General features: G+C 40.9%; 1 pseudogene; it reads left to right on the plus strand.

Annotated features, from left to right (window-relative positions):
- The window catches only part of LOC148526818 (uncharacterized), a 37,764-nt pseudogene extending 26,499 nt beyond the window's left edge, over positions 1 to 11,265 (plus strand).
- The last annotated feature ends 8,003 nt before the right edge of the window (positions 11,266 to 19,268 follow it).

Here is a 19,268-nt window from a genome sequence, read left to right on the forward strand (position 1 = left end):
TTCAGTGTAAATATAGGCGGCTATTGACTTCATCCCCTGAAATTCAGGGTGAAACTCACTATGTTATTCTTAGATCAAGTCCATGCATAGCATCATCACGTGGGAATGTAATAACATAGTTATAAGTCTGGTTATTAGAGCACACACAATAGACATAAAGTTCCTTCTTAATTATTCTGGAAACATGAAATAATGTCCTGTGATAGTGCAAGAACTGATACCTTGGTACACGAGCACAGGTTTGTTAAACAGGTAAGTCATATGAATATAATTAGAATCCAGTGATTAGTTATTGGATAAATCTAAATCAAGGTTGGTTAGACAATTGAGCAATTAGTGCATACATAACTAGATGATCACCCATTGTAAACAAACGGATTCCTGAATGTAAACCATATATATTCATTGGTGGATACACATCCCCTCCTGATTTTCTGCTAGATATAGTTCAAGTTGTAGTAGATATTGGAATAATAGAACAAAAGATGTAAGTCTCTCCACTTGTGCTCGGGAGAAATTGCTGCTGCAGGGTGTTATACTGATGCATTGAACACCATGTGATCAGAGATCTTCCTATGCATGGAGATAGAAGTAAGATATAGACATCTGCTGTTAGACAGGATATATGGGATGCGAGTCTGGTGATATAAATCAGTGCAGACTCGCTCTCCTACGTCCTGCGTAATGAGAGTGTCTGTAATAGAACCAGATATAGAAAATATGAATCACAAAGGGAGAGTGGAAGAGTACAAAAAGGAGAGAAGGGATATTCCCAGAGTATCTAAGAGTTCAGACTCTAAAGCATTAATCCATAGCATAAAGGAGTAATACGGAGCAAAAGACAGATAGACAAAAATCAAGAAACATCTATCACTTAAAAAATTTAATTTTGGAGAACCTGTGAATGTGAAAACTTATTAAGAAAATCTCCAACCAAATAAATATCTGAAGACATCCTAGTAAATTCCTACAATAAGGATAGTAGCCAGGGGACACGTGATCTGAAGAGGCAGAAACAGTGGTTGCAAAGGCAATGTCCCAGTCTGCCAATAATTTAACACCTGGTTCAATTGAGGACATCATATGGGTGGAGGAGTAATATAGTACAAGGATCTTGACAGGGAATCCCCAACAATATCATTGTCTCAAAGTAAAGCGGTTATGGCATGAAATATAATCTCTGACAAAAGTGTATGGTGACAAGTCTGGGAAGATTTGTTGTCCACCCAAGACACCAGAGCATTCAGCCAGTCTAGCTACATTTAGGATGTTCTTTTTTGCATGAAAGAAAAGAATCCTCATCAGAGTGCCTATGGAAAAATTAGTAGATCCTCCCCTCAGCCTTGGTAAACGATGCACTCGATCAATAAGCAATTCTTGCTCCATCACCGAGGGGAAGAGTTTCTGGAATAATTTGGTAACATATTCCTGAAGCTCTACTGGTGCAATGGAATTTGGACTGCCTCTATTCTTGAGGTTGTTAGCTTGTCCTGCATGGAGGCCATCTCAGCTTGTAACTCAAAGTGGGCTGTGAGGTCGTTATGTGATGCCACCAGTTCTTGCATCTTGCCCTCCAGGTGATAAGAGTGTTTGGACCGATGTTTCCATACCCAAAAGGATATTGGTGTGAAAAGTGGTAAACAGCTGAAGCATTGTTTGAGTAGTGAGGGGAGCCAATGAGTCTAAATCCAAGCCCACCCTGGCCAGGGAGATGGAACCCATAGCTAAAGGCATTAAAGAAGATCCTGAAGACTTCACCAGTGTGTGTGTAGGGGTTTTTGCCCAGAAGCAGGTGTCTTAGGAAATTGAATACGAGCAGGCAGACGAGGAGTTTCACCCCCCCCCCCCGCTTTATTGGCATGATGATAGATAATTGTTATGATATGAAACTGAGAGGAGAACTAGGTAATCAGAGGACAGACATTAGCATATCCAGTCACTTAGGTATTACTGCATGGGTGTAGTGGTAGTCAGCCCAACGAGGGAGACATTGTGAGCAGTGGTATTATGTTGCAGATGAAAGGCACCAGCTTGAAATAATTACATGATCATAGTAGCACAATGAGTAAATTAGCAGTGAGGAGGGAGCTGTTGGCCTTTGTGGAGTATCAGGGGCACAGGACCTATATCTTCACATGGATGTAAATAAGGTGATCTCAAACCACAGATGTGCAAAGTGAGGACAAAACATGGTCCCACAAACCCAAGGGTCTGATGTGCAGCCAAAGAGAGATCTCAAAATGGCGGCTGGGTGTGCTGTGTCTAGAGTTGGCAAGAGGCCTCTGCATTTTGTGGAGCAAGAGGTCCCCTGGAATCAGGGAGTGTAGAGTAGTGGGCAGAGCAGCAGCAGTGTGGACAGTGGAGAGTACGGTCTCCAATGCAGCTGCAGGTGAATGAAGCAGCAATTACCCATCAACACATGCCACGGCCTCAGAGCTGAGTTTGACCCCGATTCCTGGACCCACAGCGAGTGAGACCTTGCAGCATCTGAGTGATAACTGAAGGTGCCCAAGGTCACCAGTCATTCCGAAGAGCTGTGCAGGGGCGGTAGACCCCGATGAGCCAGAGAAAACAGCCAGGATGCTTCCCAGGCCACACCCCAAAAAAGGAGTCTATATTTAGACCTTTTGGTGTTAAAGTTCCTAAATTAAAATCATACTTGTTTCCTTTGTAGTTAATGTTAGATCAAAGTCACCTCCTTTCCATTATTTAGACACTTTTTGAGGCCAATAAAGCTTAGTTCCTGTGGATTACTTTTAAGCATCTCTTTAAAATGAGCTAGGATACTATGATTTTCTTTCCCATTCTTAATATTGCATAGATGCTCTTGGATTCTTGTATGCAGTTTTCTTATTGTTTTGCCTATATACTGTAGGCTACATGGGCAGTACAGTAAGTAGATGACACCTTTGTATGGCACGTAAATTTTTCTTTTATTTTAAATAATTAGCCATTTGAAAATTATTTGACTTCTTTAATTTTATTATGGCTTCCATCATTAATTATATCCATTCCCTTACTTTTTTTGTTTTTCTTGCATGCTGTACATGCCCTGCATTTGTAGAACCCAGGTATTCCTGAACTCATCCAGGTATTCATTTTCTCTCCTACATTCTTTGTTATTTTGTCTTTTAGATGGCTTTTTACAAGGGTCATCCTTATGGTTAGTGCTCTTATGTACACTACCTTTGGTTTCTTTGGTAGAATTGGTCTCATCTCTTCGTCCGCCATGAGGATATGCCAGTGTTTTGTTAAAATCTTCTCCTTGTTTCTGTTATGTCCTGAGTTGTTAATAATGAAAAGGGGGTTTTCACCTGCGTCATTTCCTTTTTGTTTATCTTTATAAGTCAAGAGTTGTCTTCTGTCTAATTTCTTCATTACTGATGTATGTGCAGGGGTACATTTGAAATTCTAAATTACATTGTGCCATAAATTGCCTATATTGGGCCTGACCTCTGTTATGCTCTTTATAAGCAGATGGCCCTGTCCCCTCGGCTGCTAGGGGTTTTTGAATATTGGCAGCCCAAATTTCATCCAAACTAAGGTGCATACATTGCTGCTAATTGTGCTTGAAAAACTTGACCAGGTTGAATTAAAACTGCCTCAGCATCATGTGCTTGACCCCCTTGATCCAAGGTCAGATTAAGGTATGTAATGGTCACAGACAGGGCCACCATCAAGGGAGGACTGCTGGGACTAGAGTCACAGGCCCAGACAGAGAAGGGGCCTGCCCAAAATCCTGCTGCCTGCTCACTGCATCATTGGCCTACACCCCTGCCCGCTGAAGGGGGGCTGGCTGGGGAGACATAGAAGGGGGTCTGACTGGGGAGACACAGAAAGTGTTCTGACTGAGAGACACAGAAGAGGGGCTGGCTGAGGAGACACAGTAGGGGGGCTGGCTGAGGAGACATTGAAGGGGGCTCGCTGGAGAGACACAGAAAGGAGGCTGACTGGGGAGAAACAGAAGGGGGCCAGCTGGAACTGGAGTGAAACTGCATGGCTGGAGTTGCAGAAACACGGGGAGGCTGCCTATTTTGTCGTTTATGGGCCCCACAATTTCTGATGGCAGCCCTGCTTTGAAGCAATATTGGAGCAAATTTCTGGGTAGCACTGTAGCTGAATGCTGTGAAGCAATATTGAAGCAGGTATTTTAGATAGCACTGGAGCAGAATGATGTGAAGCAAAACTGAAGCAGATACTGAACCAAGAGCCTGAGTTCTAATCATCAGAGAGAGATATTGTTCTGGCTAGGAGCATTTAGCATTTTCTAGTTTAAATAGGGTGCCCTAGGAACTGTATATAGGGGGAGGGTCCCTAGATTGCACACCCTAAGCACAATGTGAGGTGCTACCTGCTGAGACTTGTAGTGCTGTAAGCATAAAGAGACAAATGCAAGTGCACACTCTAACCATGCTGAACCTAATAATATAACTGCTTAATAGCATCAAAGAGGTTCTTTGCATAATAATAGCCATAATTATGGGCCTGCCCACCACATCCAGGTGACATCTATCAGGCAGGTCCCTAACACTCCCATTGAAAAAATATAGGGCACGGGACCCCCCAGGCTAACCCAGCAGAACCGCCCCATGGCATCACACTAGTGTGAGATTAAAAGTGAGGGTTAAAGAATAATAAAGAAAGCCTATGTGTTAAGTCCTACCTATGTAGGAGGTTATAATAAAAAGTGTATAAAGTGCTACATATAAAAAAAAAAAAACTAAAAAAGTGTACATTATGATGCTATGAAGCAGTCCAGCCACACCAGCCCAGAGAGACCCGCACCTCAATACCAGTCCCAAAACTGACACAGCATATATATATATATATATATATATTAGGTCTTACCCTCAGTGTGCCTCATTAGATGTGCAGTCTTGGAGTGCAAGGACTCCTTGCTAATTAAAAACACCCAGGAACAAGTGGGAGGGGTGTTAATCAAGGTGGGAGGAGTCTCATCCTTCCAGTGTACATACATATGCACAGTACAAATATATAGGGGGAGGGGCCCTCGATTGCACACCCTAAGCACATTGGACCTCATTCAGAGTCGGTTGTAGCGGGTGCTCGGTCGTACACCAACGATGTTTGCTAAACTGTGCATGCGTAAAATTTGCAATGCACGTGCATAAACTAGCTACTGCGATCAGAAATTGCTCTCTCCTTGAGCACAGCCAGGTCGTTAGTTTGAGTGACAGGATGAGGCGTTTGTGGGTGGTAACAGGGGAAGGTGCTTGTGAACGGGGGAGTGGAGATCCGAACGCAGGCGTGCCTGACTATGCGAATGGCATTTTATGGGAGTGCATAATTAACTAAGTAGTGTCATGGCACATGTGACATGGGAGGTTTTGACACTGACTTGATCGTAGTGCTTAAGAGAGGGTATGGTCAACCTTAAGCTCTACGACCAGCTCCGATGGTTCCCGATGGTCTCGATTAATCCTTATATGCCCGGAGATGACGTGTATTGCGAATGAGAAGGGGGCGTGTTTTTAGTCTTACGGCCGCATCCTCCACTCTCTTGTCCATCTAACGATCCCATCTTAACGACGCAACTTGCGAGCGCTTTATTTGCATATCCGGCCCCTTTTACCTTACGACCGAGCGGCCGCAACGACCGACTCTGAATGAGGTCTGTTGTGAGGTGCTACCTGCTGAGACTTGTAGTGCTGTAAGCATAAAGAGACATATGCAAGTGCACACTCTAACCATGCTGAACCTAATAATATAACTGCTTAATAGCATCAAAGAGGTTCTTTGCATAATAATGGCCATAATTATGGGCCTGCCCACCACATCCAGGTGACCTCTATCAGGCAGGTCCCTAACACTCCCATGGAACAAATATAGGGCACGGGACCCCCCTAGGAACTGATAGGCTGAATGAATCATGTAACCGTTGTTGACTTGTTTATCATGTGATACTATCTAAGATGGCAGTACCCATGATGCAGAACAGCAAAACAGCAGGAACTGCAAGTTGCAGATAAGTGACCACAAGTCTCAGGGAGGTCGCAGGCGGCCAGCAAGGACCCAGATGGCAGTAAACTGACACCGCCAGACCCGGTAACGTGGACCTGGACCACAATGTGTGACACAGCTGAGATAAGAAGAGGCTGGATCTTGAATGAGGGGACTGATGAAGCCATCACCATATGGGACACAGACATGGTGATAGATAATTATCATGTATTATTTATTATAGCACTTTCATAATCCAAATCAGAATTTGCTACAAATACAGAAAAGGTAGTAGATAATTACAATGTATTATTTACAATATCACTTTCTTATTGCAGAATATAATTTTGTACAGGTGCAGGTAAATGATCATTATTTGTAATACAAATGGATAACGTATTGATTCTAGTCCATATATTGTAGTTCACAGATCATCCATCCTGTTTTGTGTTCTTTTCAGCTAATGTCTGCTTTTCTTTAAAAATAAGTAAAATTAAAATTAGTGCCAGGCTATGTTCCTATAATACAAAAGTGGAAAATGCCAAAGTTATTTAAAATGATAAGATGCCCAACTCTCTGTTGTTTTATTGTCTCTGCTGATTTTTTGTTTTTTTACCAGAACCATTTAATCATGTTTCTGAGCCTATTTTGCCAGTGACAGCAGATATATGACAGAGTGACTCCAATCTTGTTTTCAGATTCAATACGGGCAATAAATGCATACAAGATTGTGATCGTGTATAAAACAGTAAATATTTCTTATGTGCGGAGTTACCTTGAATTTAGAACTGCAGGTGACTACTAAGTGGCTTAAGTTCATATCTACCAAATGTTCTTTTTTGCTTTCCATGTTGTTTATCTTTTATGTAAATCTTTGTGGCTAAGCTTATTGTAAGAGTGCATGATTAACTCCTAAAGCTTTTTGTAATACTCACTAATTATACAGTATATATGTATTTAAATATTTTAATATTTTGTGACTTTTTTGTAGGTAATATGCACCACTTCATAACAAGGAAATTAATAGACAGATGCGTGCACCCCCGAGCGGATATGCGCACTGCGTTCGTAGTGCGTGCGCACGTTTGTAGTAGGTGAAAGAATGATGTTCTTCCCACATCAGTGACTTCTGAAGGGAACCATATATATATATATATATATATATATATATATATATATATATATATATATATATTCCGCTATATATAAAAAGCTGGGGGTGCAGGAGCCATTTAAAATATTAATTAAATATTGTACTATATACTTTTAAAATAATACATTTCTGTTATTGCCACAAATTATTACTAAATAATTATGATTGTGGATTCTTTGACTTCTATTATTTTTTATGCCGTAGAGGGTACATCATTCTTTAGAACACATATTTTAATTTGAACAAAACCATTGGCAGTCATATGATGTTACAAACAAAAAGTTACATTGCCGCTGCCTAAGTTACTGTACATTATAATGTTCTATCACCAGGCCTGCCAAGTGCCGCGCTGGGCCCTGGTAAAAGGTGGTGTGGCCTAATTGCGGTATTCGTGGCTACGCCCCCTTAGGTAAAAAAATAAGTTTTGCGGCGCTGTGCACTGGCAAGGGGGGAACAGTGAGCCCCATCAGCCCGGCGCATAACCAGTGGGGGGTGCGATCAGCTTGATTGCTGCCCACACCAGCATAAGAGACTTCTGTGGCTGCTTTTTAGCAGCCACGAGCAGTTTCCCAGTGCAGCCCAACACACAGCAGTGCCTGGGTAATTAGTACCCGCTCCCCCCCTCTCTCGGCACCCCTGTCTATCACATAGAGCACAATGCAGTATAACATGGATGCCAGGACAGATGCATGGGAATATGGGTCTGCAAAACAAATTAAATTGGGAATGCATTTGATGTTGACAATCATAATGTCGACATCAAAATGTTGTCAGTTATGATGTCGACATTGCTGAAATGTCAACATGCAACATGTTCACACCTGCTTGTGTCCACATCACTTGTAAATGTCAACATTCTGCACAGACTGGAGGGTTACCATTAGGTTGCCATGGAGGGTTTAGGGTTAGGCTATGGGAGATAAGGTTAAAGGTTATGTGTTGGACGGGTAGTTAGATTTAAACACTAGGTGGAGGGTTAGTGTTAGGGGTTAGGGATACTTACTGCTGGAAGCACCACAGGATCAGTCCTCATCAGCTGACCATTGATCCCAGAAGACATAGCTAGAGACGCCAGACCCACTGTACCAGGTAAGTCACCAAACAGGACATTTTTATCGACATTCTTATCATGTAAACATGGAAAATGTCAGCATGCCAAGCTCGTACAGTATACATTCTGCCTATCAACTATACTATCATGTCAACATTCTCATGTCGACATTATGATATGATGATTGTTGACAAAATATACTAAACCCATTAGATTGTCAGCACACCATTCAATTATTATTGTAATCTTGTAATTAAGTGGTATTTGAGATTAAATTATTGTAATTGACATAAATGGGAGGTAAAGTGGAATGGACAATAATTACAGATGTGCACAGACCCCCTGTTTTGGATCTAAATCTTCATTGTGATTTGGTTTTGATTTTAGTTTTGGAAAAACTGCCCTCAAATGTTTTGGTTTTCTTTAGAAATGTATGTAATTTGGACCAGGTTTTGTTCCTACAGTATTATTAACTGCAGTAACATTAATTTACAGTCAATGTTGACCACCTCACAGCTCACAATATTATTTTTGCCAATATTGACCAAAGGCTGCAGTAAGCTCACTTACTAAACAAAGTGACAGAGCATTAGCACAAACACATGGCAGTGTAAAAGGATTTAGTACATCTAGGAAACATAGTGGCTCTGCAGTGGCAGACAAGGTTGGATAAAGTTGTGTGGTGGTCCCAGGGCAACTAACTTAGGGGGCCCCTATCAATAAAATTGGCAATATGATGCTGGTGATGCAATTAAAAAGGACAATGTGTAAATAATTCCAGCACCACAAATGTGTTAAACACACAGTAAGGCCCCCATTTCACAATATGTCACACAGTCTCTGAATTCACTTCATTGGTTACAATTTCAAATGGTTTCAGTAGCTTGCATAAAACAGAGAGTATTCTCTACTGTCCTAGACTAAGGTAATATGCCACCCCCTCTCTTTATCTCATGGCTTGTTGTTGCAGCTGCTGCAATCTTCTACTTTCGGTTGCTGAATGTTGAATATGCAAAAAACTTTTACTGGCCATGAACAGCATCCCCTGCATGTCCCTGTAATTTTTTTTATAAATTCTGAATTACCCAGTTTATTGTGTGCACAAAACATGGAAAGTGTTCAAATTCACCCAGTTGTAATGCTTGTACAATGTTTCTTGAATTATCGGAAAGTACAAACTAGAGATGAGCATGTTGGGATCTCTGAGAATTTCGGGGACCAGGGGCGATCAGAGTGCAGCTCGGTTCTCCCTGCCTGCCCCGAATCCCTGACCCGAGGCAACACCTTGCGACCCCTCTGTCGAGTTGCGAGGTTTTGTTTTGAGCGGGTTTAATGCTGATTGGCTAAGAGAGCCGTCTGTCACGGCTCTTAGCCAATCAGCATTAAGCCCATTGAAAACAACACAAAAGAGGAAAAATAAATGGCGCCCACCATCCCCCGCCGCCTGAAACTGCCGGCACCCCCCGATGCTGACACCACCAGCACCCCCACTGGCAGCATCCCCCGCTGCCGATACCACCGCAGCCAACACTCCTGCACTGCTGCCCAACATACTGAGGACATTGTCAGCGACCCCCACACTGCCGACACTCCCACACTGAGGACACCACCAGCACCCCTGCACTGCCAACACAGTCAGCAAACCTGCAATGAGGACACCGCTGGCACCCCCGCACTGCCGACACAGCCAGCAAACCTGCTCTAAAGACACCGCCTGCAAACCTGCACGAAGACACCACTGGCACCCCAGCACTCCTCACACAGACAGCAAACCTGCACTAAAGACACAGCTGGCGCCCCCACACTGCCAAAATCACCGGTACCCTTCACTAAGGATACTGCCAGCACCGCAGCACTGCCATTCCATGTACTGAGGACACCGTCAGCATCCCCGCTTTGCCAACACTGCTGTCACAGTAAGTGCACTATTGGTGTATCCAACCCACACTGTATAACACACTGTATCTGTTTTGGAAATTGAAACTGAACTGCCACATGTTAGTGCCTCCCACTGTGTCACTTAGCTTAGTCAGCCAGCTAGCTGGATGCAACCTTTTGGCCTTAACTAGATGAAGCAAATAATATTGTGAGGTGGTCAAAATTGATTGGAAATTACTGGAAATAAATGTTATTGAGGTTAATTATACTGTAGGAACAAAAATAGGCCCATTTTATGTGATTTTTAGCTGTTTTTATGATTTTTAAAGAAAAAATCCAGATCCAAAACTAAAACACGAAAACAAAACACGGAGGTGAGGTTTTGGCAAAACCAATACAGATCCAAAACCAAGGTAGATCCAGATTCAAAACCAAAACACGGGGGTCGGCACACATCTCTAGTACAAACCCTGAGGAGAGTCTTACTGGGGTAAGCCATAGACTGACACTGACATGCCTCTTAATGAAGCCAGTGTTACAGAGAGTTGCCTGCCTGTGAATGAGCTGTTGTTGTGTGTTAGATACTGCTGCTATTTTAGGTGATACACTCCCCAGTGGGCTGTTACAATCATGTAATCTGTAGTTTGACCAGTAGTTAAATGGATAGTAGGTACAATGGCATTTTGTAATCCAAGAATAACTTTTTTTAATGTCCTGGTGCAGGTTTGAAATTGCTGTACTGGCAAAATAGAATTGAGATGGAGTTTGGTAGCATTGACTCATGAGCTCATCTAATTTGCTAAAACCAGATGCATCAGTAGTGGATATTGGATGCAGATCTGATCATAATATAGACACCAAGGATTTAGTGATCGGTTGTGCAACAGGATGGTGGCTGTCATATATGGTCCCTCTTGCAAATGATTGTTTAACAGTTAATTGTTATTTCAAACTACTAGGCTTCTTGTTGCCCTTCTGTGATGAAGATTTACCTCCATCAGGAGCAGCACTAGCATGCAAGGATTCTTCTTGGGACTCCTGGATTGCAGAGGAGTCAGTTAACTTTTCCAAATTGGGTGCAGGACTACCTCTTATCATAAATGTGGAGGTTGATGATGAAGGTGTTGGTGGTGGAAGTTGCATGTGCTTGGATCTATCCATGCTGCTGGTATTTGATAATGGACTGCTTGATATATATGATTTTCCATATTTTGCTAAATAATTAGCAAATTACATAAAAGGGAGGAGGTGCCTAGATAGTTAATGTCTCTACCTCTACTTACTTTGGCATTGCAAATGCCACAGATGCCTTGACAAATATGGTCAAGATTTAGGTAAAAATGTGTATACACAGAAGAAGTGGTTTTTCTTATGCCCAGGCATGACAATGTGCTTCTTCCTATCATCACTAGCAGGAACTTTTGGCACTGATGGCTGACTTATTTTGAAACATAGAACATCATCCTCCTGAATGTTATCAACTTCTTCTTGTCCAACAAATTCATCATCAACATCCTCATTAGCATCAGATACACAAATATCCCCATCATCCGGTTGCACTTCCAAAATACTATTCTTAATTTTTATGTCATAATCATTAATTGTACTGCTACCCATCCTAATATTTGCAGAGAAATGGTGAAAAGAGGCTTCTCTAAGATCACAATGTCAGAAATATCAGACTCAAACACAGCACTCTTGGACACCCTTAAACTATTATAATGGATCTGTGAAGTTTGTAAACACAGAAGTTGTTCTTCAGACTTAAGGTGCCAATACATCTGACCGATATTTCCGCGATTCTGTGACGCGATCGAAATGCCGATCTGCCTGGTGGAAACGCCGGCCGGCCAACATCGATGGTCAGCAATCCGTTGCAGGATCACTGAAATATTACATGTTAAATGTCCCTGATTTGACAATCACGATAATTTTTTTATCGCGATCGTCAAATCGTCAAAATACAACATGTTGGATTTCTGCGATGCCAGGTTGCTGCATCGCAGGATCGCGGCAATCCATTGCTGATGGATGGGCCCCATTAGTTTTCTTTATATGCACTGATTTTCCTATTTTAAAGGTGACTCAACTAGACCATGAGTGAAAAGGTGTTGAATGTGAGGTTACAGAAGATGCCTGTCTGTGTTTGGCCTGGCTTCTGCAATGGGCCTATTAGCAGTGCCAGATTAAGGTCCACATGGGCCTGGAGCTGAAATTTATGAAGGGCCTATTGTATGCTGCCGCCGGGGGTGTGTCCAATGCCACGGAAGTGTGACTAGTTATGTATGTGTGTGGTCTGTACAGAGGGTGGGATGCACTAACACATGGTGGTACATACCAGACATTGCATTTGTACTGATCGCATATGCACTAACACATGCGATCAGTACTGCAGAGGACAGCTCTTCCAATAAGAGCTGTCCTTTGTGATCGGCGCTGCACCCTGGACTTCTGGGTTTATGACCCGGGAGTACATCTGCGCATTTGCAGAGTGATGCGGTGGCCACGGGGATGCTGGGAGGGATCCGATCTGATCACTCACACTAGCGCGATGAGGTAGATGCCCATGTAGACTTCTGTAGGGTAACGCCAAAACAGGGTTTTTATTGCATTTTCATTATATATACATATATAGAACAGATAGCCGGCACTCCCAAGCTGCAATGCAGTAAATTGCATCCGGTGCCCTCCAAGTTACCTCTCTAGGTGAGAGCATATATATATCCATAGAGGAGGCATTCACGACGGCTTGAAATATGACAAGAACCCCGTTGTGTAGATCAACGTTTCAGAGTCTTTAATGGCCCATTCATCAGGATATAACATATTTTTTTTATATCCTGACGAAAGGGCCATTAAAGACCCTGAAACGTTGATCCATACAACAGGGTTCTTGCCATATTTCAAGCCGTCGTGAGGGCCGCCTTTATGGATATATGGATATATATATATATATATATATATATATAAAATCAATGCTCAATTAATGGAAGTGGAATTATTATTTAATACTCTATGTCCTGGTGGGAGAGGGGGACAGGAGCACGCCCATGCAGATAGATAGATAGATAGATAGATAGAGATATTAGGTAGATAGAGATGTTAGGTAGATAGAGATATTAGATAGATAGAGATATTAGATAGATATGAGATAGATATAGATATGAGATATATAGATAGATAGATATGAGATAGATAGATATGAGATAGATAGATACGAGATAGATAGATATAGATATTAGATAGATAGATATAGATATTAGATAGTTATATATAGATATTAGATAGATATATATGAGATAGATACAGTCAGGTCCATAAATATTGAGACATTGACAGAATTTTCATATTTTGGCCTCTATTCACGACCACAATGGCTTTGAAATTAAATAAACAAGATGTGCTTTGCCTGCAGCCTTTCAGATTTAATTTGAGGGTAATTACATCCAAATCAGGTGAACGGTGTAGGAATTACAATGGTTTCTATATGTGCCTCCCACTTTTTAAGGGGCCAAAAGTAATGGGACTATCAACTCAAAAGCTATTTCATGGACAGGTCTGGGCTATTCCCTCGTTATTTCATTATCAATTAAGCAGGTAAAAGGTCTGGACTTGATTCTAGGTGTGACATTTGCATTTGGAATCAGTTGCTGTCGACTCTCAATATGAGATCCAAAGAGCTGTCACTATTAGTGAAGCAAGCCATCATTAGGCTGAAAAATCAAAACAAATCCATCAGAGAGATAGCAAAAACATTAGGTGTGGCCAAATCAACTGTTTGGAACATTCTGAAAAAGAAAGAACGCACCGGAGAGCTCAGCAACAGCAAAAGACCCGGAAGACCACGGAAAACAACTGTTGTGGTTGACAGAAGAATTATTTCCCTGGTGAAGAAAAACCCCTTCACAACAGTTGGCCAAATCAAGAACACTCTCCAGGAGGTAAGTGTATATGTGTCAAAGTCAGCAATCAAGAGAAGACTTCACAAGAGTGAATATAGAGGGTTCACCACAAGATGTAAACCATTGGTGAGCCACAAAAACAGACAGACCAGATTAGAGTTTGCCAAACATCTAAAAAAGCCATTACAATTCTGGAACAACATCCTATGGACAGATGAGACAAAGATCAACTTGTACCAGAGTGATGGGAAGAGAAGAGTATGGAGCAGGAAAGGAACTGCTCATGATCCAAAACATACCACCTCATCAGTGAAACATGTAGTGTCATGGCGTGGGCATGTATGGCTGCCAATGGAACTGGTTCCCTTGTATTTATTGATGATGTGACTGCTGACAAAAGCAGCAGAATGAATTCTGAAGTGTTTTGGGCAATATTATATGCTCATATTCAGTCAAATGCTTCAGAACTCATTGGACGGCGCTTCACAGTGCAGATGGACAATGACCTGAAGCATACTGCAAAAGCAACTAAAGAGTTTTTTAAGGCTAAAAAGTGGAATGTTATGCAATGGCCTAGTCAATCCCCTGACCTGAATCCGACTGAGCATGCATTTCACTTGATGAAGACAAAACTGAAGGGAAAATGCCCCAAGAACAAGCAGGAACTGAAGACATTTGCAGTAGAGGCCTGGCAGAGCATCACCAGAGATGAAACCCAGCGTCTGGTGATGTCTATGCGTTCCAGACCTCAGGCTGTAATTGTCTGCAAAGGATTTGTAACAAAGTATTAAAAAGTGAAAGTTAGATTTAGGATTGTTTAGTTTGTCCCATTACTTTTGGCCCCTTAAAAAGTGGGAGGCACAAATAGAAACCGTTGTAATTCCTACACCGTTCACCTGATTTGGATGTAATTACCCTCAAATTAAATCTGAAAGTCTGCAGTTAAAGCACATCTTGTTTGTTTCATTTCAAAGCCATTGTGGTGGTGAATAGAGGCCAAAATATGAAAATTCTGGCAATGTCCCAATATTTATGGACCTGACTGTAGATATGAGATAGATAGATATGACATAGATAGATATATAGATAGATATATAGATAGATAGATATGAGATAGATAGATATGAGATAGATAGATATGACATAGATTTAAGATTGTGAAATACTGTTTAGATAGAAGGTGCCCTGAATTTTACTCTTCCCTAGACCTTCTTTAGTAGATGTTAAAGAAGTACTATGGCTTCCAGCATGAGTACTGGGTTGCTCCTACATGTCTATCAACTGATTCATTACTTATTTTATTTTTTATTACACTAGGACAGGAGTAAAAAGTAAAACTAACTGCCATTGCACAAAGTGGAGATTTTAGTTGACACCAGCAAATAAATGTCTTCCACCTATTATTTTGAGATCGATAGATAGATATGAGATCGATAGATAGATATGAGATCGATAGATAGATATGAGATCGATAGATAGATATGAGATTGATAGATAAATATGAGATAGATAGATATGAGATAGATATGATATAGATAGGTAGATAATCAGTGCTCAATTAATGGAGGTCATTATTTAATTACAATTTTTACAGATTTAACAGGTAGTTTTTGTTAGCATTCAATCAAATTTATTCACATACCTCACACTCCATTGGTATTTAGGGAGTCCTGGTTCCAGTCAGGCTGTTCACCAAGAGAATGCCTGATTAAACAGGACATCTCTGTCTCCTGCCTACCTCCTCCTGGCTCCCTTTAATGCCATTATAAAGACAGCAGAGGAGGGTCTGCGTCGCGGTCAGTGTGTCAACACAGAAGACACACTGACTGACTGAGCACACGGCTGCGCTGTAAAGGTGAGCTGAGGCAGAAGACAAGAGCCGATGAAGGGTAATGATGATTGATCATCAATCATCACACTAAATTTTAAATGAGCAGAGTGACCCAGTTGCAGCTACTCACCGGCTGGCACCCCACTCCTATCTGTCACCGGGGCAATGTGCGCATGCCGCAGGGGAGAGGCTGGATCACTATGCGGTGCAGGGAGGGCTTTTGCAACCTCCCGCTGCGCCGCCATCTGTGTGACACCCAGCCTGGCCGGGAGGCCGGGATTTGTTTGTGTGGTGACAGCCTGGTGGGGATTCTAAGAGGTGGAGCTTCGGGAGGCGATTGTTATGCTCCTAAAAAGACAGGAAAATTAAGTTTCCTGTCTGCATCAGCACACCAATCCGGTGCTGTGAGCCTGTTTTGATGGGCGGCCTGGAGCTGTAGCTCCATCCGCCCCATTGCTACTCCGGTCCTGCCTATTAGGTTATGAAACAGCAGTAGCAGGACCACCACTTGCAAAGAAAGGCCATGGTCATAGCCTTTCCTTGCCACTGCATGTGGTGTATGGAATGTTGACATTTTATGTTTTTTTAGCAGTAACCTTTTCCTTCATTGATAGAGTTGATGTTTTCTTTAAGATTGTGAAATACTGTTTAGATAGAAGGTGCCCTGAATTTTACTCTTCCCTAGACCTTCTTTAGTAGATGTTAAAGAAGTACTATGGCTTCCAGCATGAGTACTGGGTTGCTCCTACATGTCTATCAACTGATTCATTACTTATTTTATTTTTTATTACACTAGGACAGGAGTAAAAAGTAAAACTAACTGCCATTGCACAAAGTGGAGATTTTAGTTGACACCAGCAAATAAATGTCTTCCACCTATTATTTTTGGGGTGCAGCTGATGGGTACATGTCCACACCCAGTAACTATAGTTATATACACTGACTTTCCAAAACATACATTCTTTAAAATAATTGCATAGAATTTTAATTGAATTATTAATATAAAAGTCTTGAAATGTTTTTTTTTTAAAACCAGAAAAAAAATATATTTTTTGCATTTCTTATTTTTTAGAGACAGCTGTAGTGAACACAATCACATCTGCAAGTACAGCTGTCTCTCAAAAATGCATACTCTAGTAGAAAGAATATAATTAAAATTAAATGATAAAAACTGCACATTTTTGTTTACACCAGAAAAAAATGCCTTTTTTGCACTTATTTTTGGTTTAGGATGCAGCTGATGGGGAGATGACCACACCAGTAATAAATGCAGCCTATTAGAAACACACAATCTAATAGAAAGAATATATTTAAAAAAAAATTACACCAGAAAAAAAAGCATTTTGCACGTATTATTTTTTGATGTTCAGCTGATGGGGGAGACAACCACACCCATAAGTACTGTAATATGTGCTGCATCTCACAAATACACACTCTAGTGGAAATAATATGATTTAAATTGAATTATAAAACAATGCAATTTTGGGGGGAATTAAAACATGTCTGTTTTACAATTATTATTTTTAGGGGTACAGCTGATGGGGACACAACCACACCTGTAAGTACAGTAATATATGCTGCCTCTTTGAAATACACACTCTAGTAGAAAGAATATGATTTACATTGACTTATAAACACTGGAGATTTATTTAGATACCAGAAACAATTTTTTATTGCAATTATTATTTTCTAACAGGAAAATATGTATTCTTTGGGGAGCAGTTCCTTCAGATGCAGCACGGTACTATTTTTCATGTTCTCATGTTGGTGCACTGAAATATTTAAAATGTTACTTTTATTGTTTTAATTAAAAAATATAAATTTTGTTAATACCATCAGCAAAATAATAGAACATAAAATATACCGAGAAAAGTTATAATAAGATCAGAAAAAGGTGATTAAAACTTGATTTAGTTTTTCCACTGTGTATTTCTTATGTATCATTGTATTGTATTTTGCTATACGAAATATAATAAATATCAACTTATGTAGCCAATAATGTTTACTTGTTGGATGTTGTGTATCATATGCTAGGTCCAATACTAAATCAGATTGTATACACTCTTTTAGGATGTCAGAAACTACATTTAGTAAGTGGAACCACAGTTATACGGTTAGTGTTTTTCATTCAGTATGCAATGGCATGTACAGTAAGTATAAGTGACTGCTTTTGGAATAGTATGGCGCCTCCCAGTGTGCAGTCAAATGTCAGACTGCCTGAGAAATTTCTGGATTAGAGTTTGTTGTAAAATTATAATTTTGTCTCAATATTTTGACATTCAGAGATGGAATTTCTAATCCTTGGTCATAAAGAGATACTGTATTTTCCCAAAACATTGGATGGCTAGTACATATGCTGCAAGTGAGAAGTGCTGAATTTTGTTCCCACAGTTTAGTCTAATAATAGGCAATATAGTAATATGGTTGGGCCTGCAATTAACAGTCATTTGTTTTGCTGATATTTTAGTAATTCATATAAATTAGATATTGTTTGTGCTATTTAGTAGTCAGAGATTGTATTATGAAAATGGCAGTGACTTGATTTAATTCATGCAATTTAAGCCTATTATAATTGCCAGTGTTTTTGGAAAGGGTGAGATATGACCTGTAAAAATACACAATGTTGACAGAATGTTGACAGTGTAATGTTCACCAGAGAATGCTGACACATTGCTAATGTTATTTCAAACATTTATACTGTGTCTGTATTCTAACTTAAAAATACGATGGTAAAACACTGTCAAAATTCTGACTGTGCATGTTGACTAATTAGCTACCTCCCTTTGCAACGAGTCCGGCAATGAAAGATAGGTGATTTGTATTGCTAGTCGTATCACAACAAAAGAGTATTAGTCCATTACAAAGTAGGAGTAGATGGCAATCAGGTGGGGACTTTTACCTATAGTAAGATAATCAAGTATTCATTTATACCAAAACACAAATATCATACACTATAACAGTATATATTGCTACCATTAGGCAGCTTTTGGTGGCTGCCTAAGGGCGCCGGCCACTGGAGGGTGCCGCTGACGTCACATAATAAAATAATTAAGGATGTCCCATTCAGTCATGGCTGGGACCACTGATGACCAAGGCTGACACAGGAACTCCCCCAGCCCTCGGCACTGCATTCTCACTTGTTACTGTGATAGAGTCAGCAGTAGTGGTGGTCACCCTTTCCCTCTCCTCCAGTCCTTTACTTTCCTTTGGGTGCCAGCATGTCACTCACATAAGAAGCTTCGCCCTCCTAGAAAACACAAGGAGCTGCTGCTACTAAAGGAGCCTGGTAAGGTATGTTTTGACTTTTTGATAAGTAGAAAGGATTAATGGGTGAGTGGATGAGTGTGTGTTTAAGGGGTGGGAGTTTATGTTGTGTTTATGAGTTGCAATCAGACTTTGTGTGTGTGTGATTGTGTGTGCATGGGAGGGTGTTGTTATTGAATGCTGACAGGGTAGTGTGTGTGTGTGTGGGGGGTGGTTTTATTGAATGCT

The sequence above is a fragment of the Taudactylus pleione genome, unplaced genomic scaffold, assembly GCF_031769625.1.
Source record: "Taudactylus pleione unplaced genomic scaffold, aTauple2 ptg000093l, whole genome shotgun sequence".
In the NCBI taxonomy this organism is placed as follows: Eukaryota; Metazoa; Chordata; class Amphibia; order Anura; family Myobatrachidae; genus Taudactylus; species Taudactylus pleione.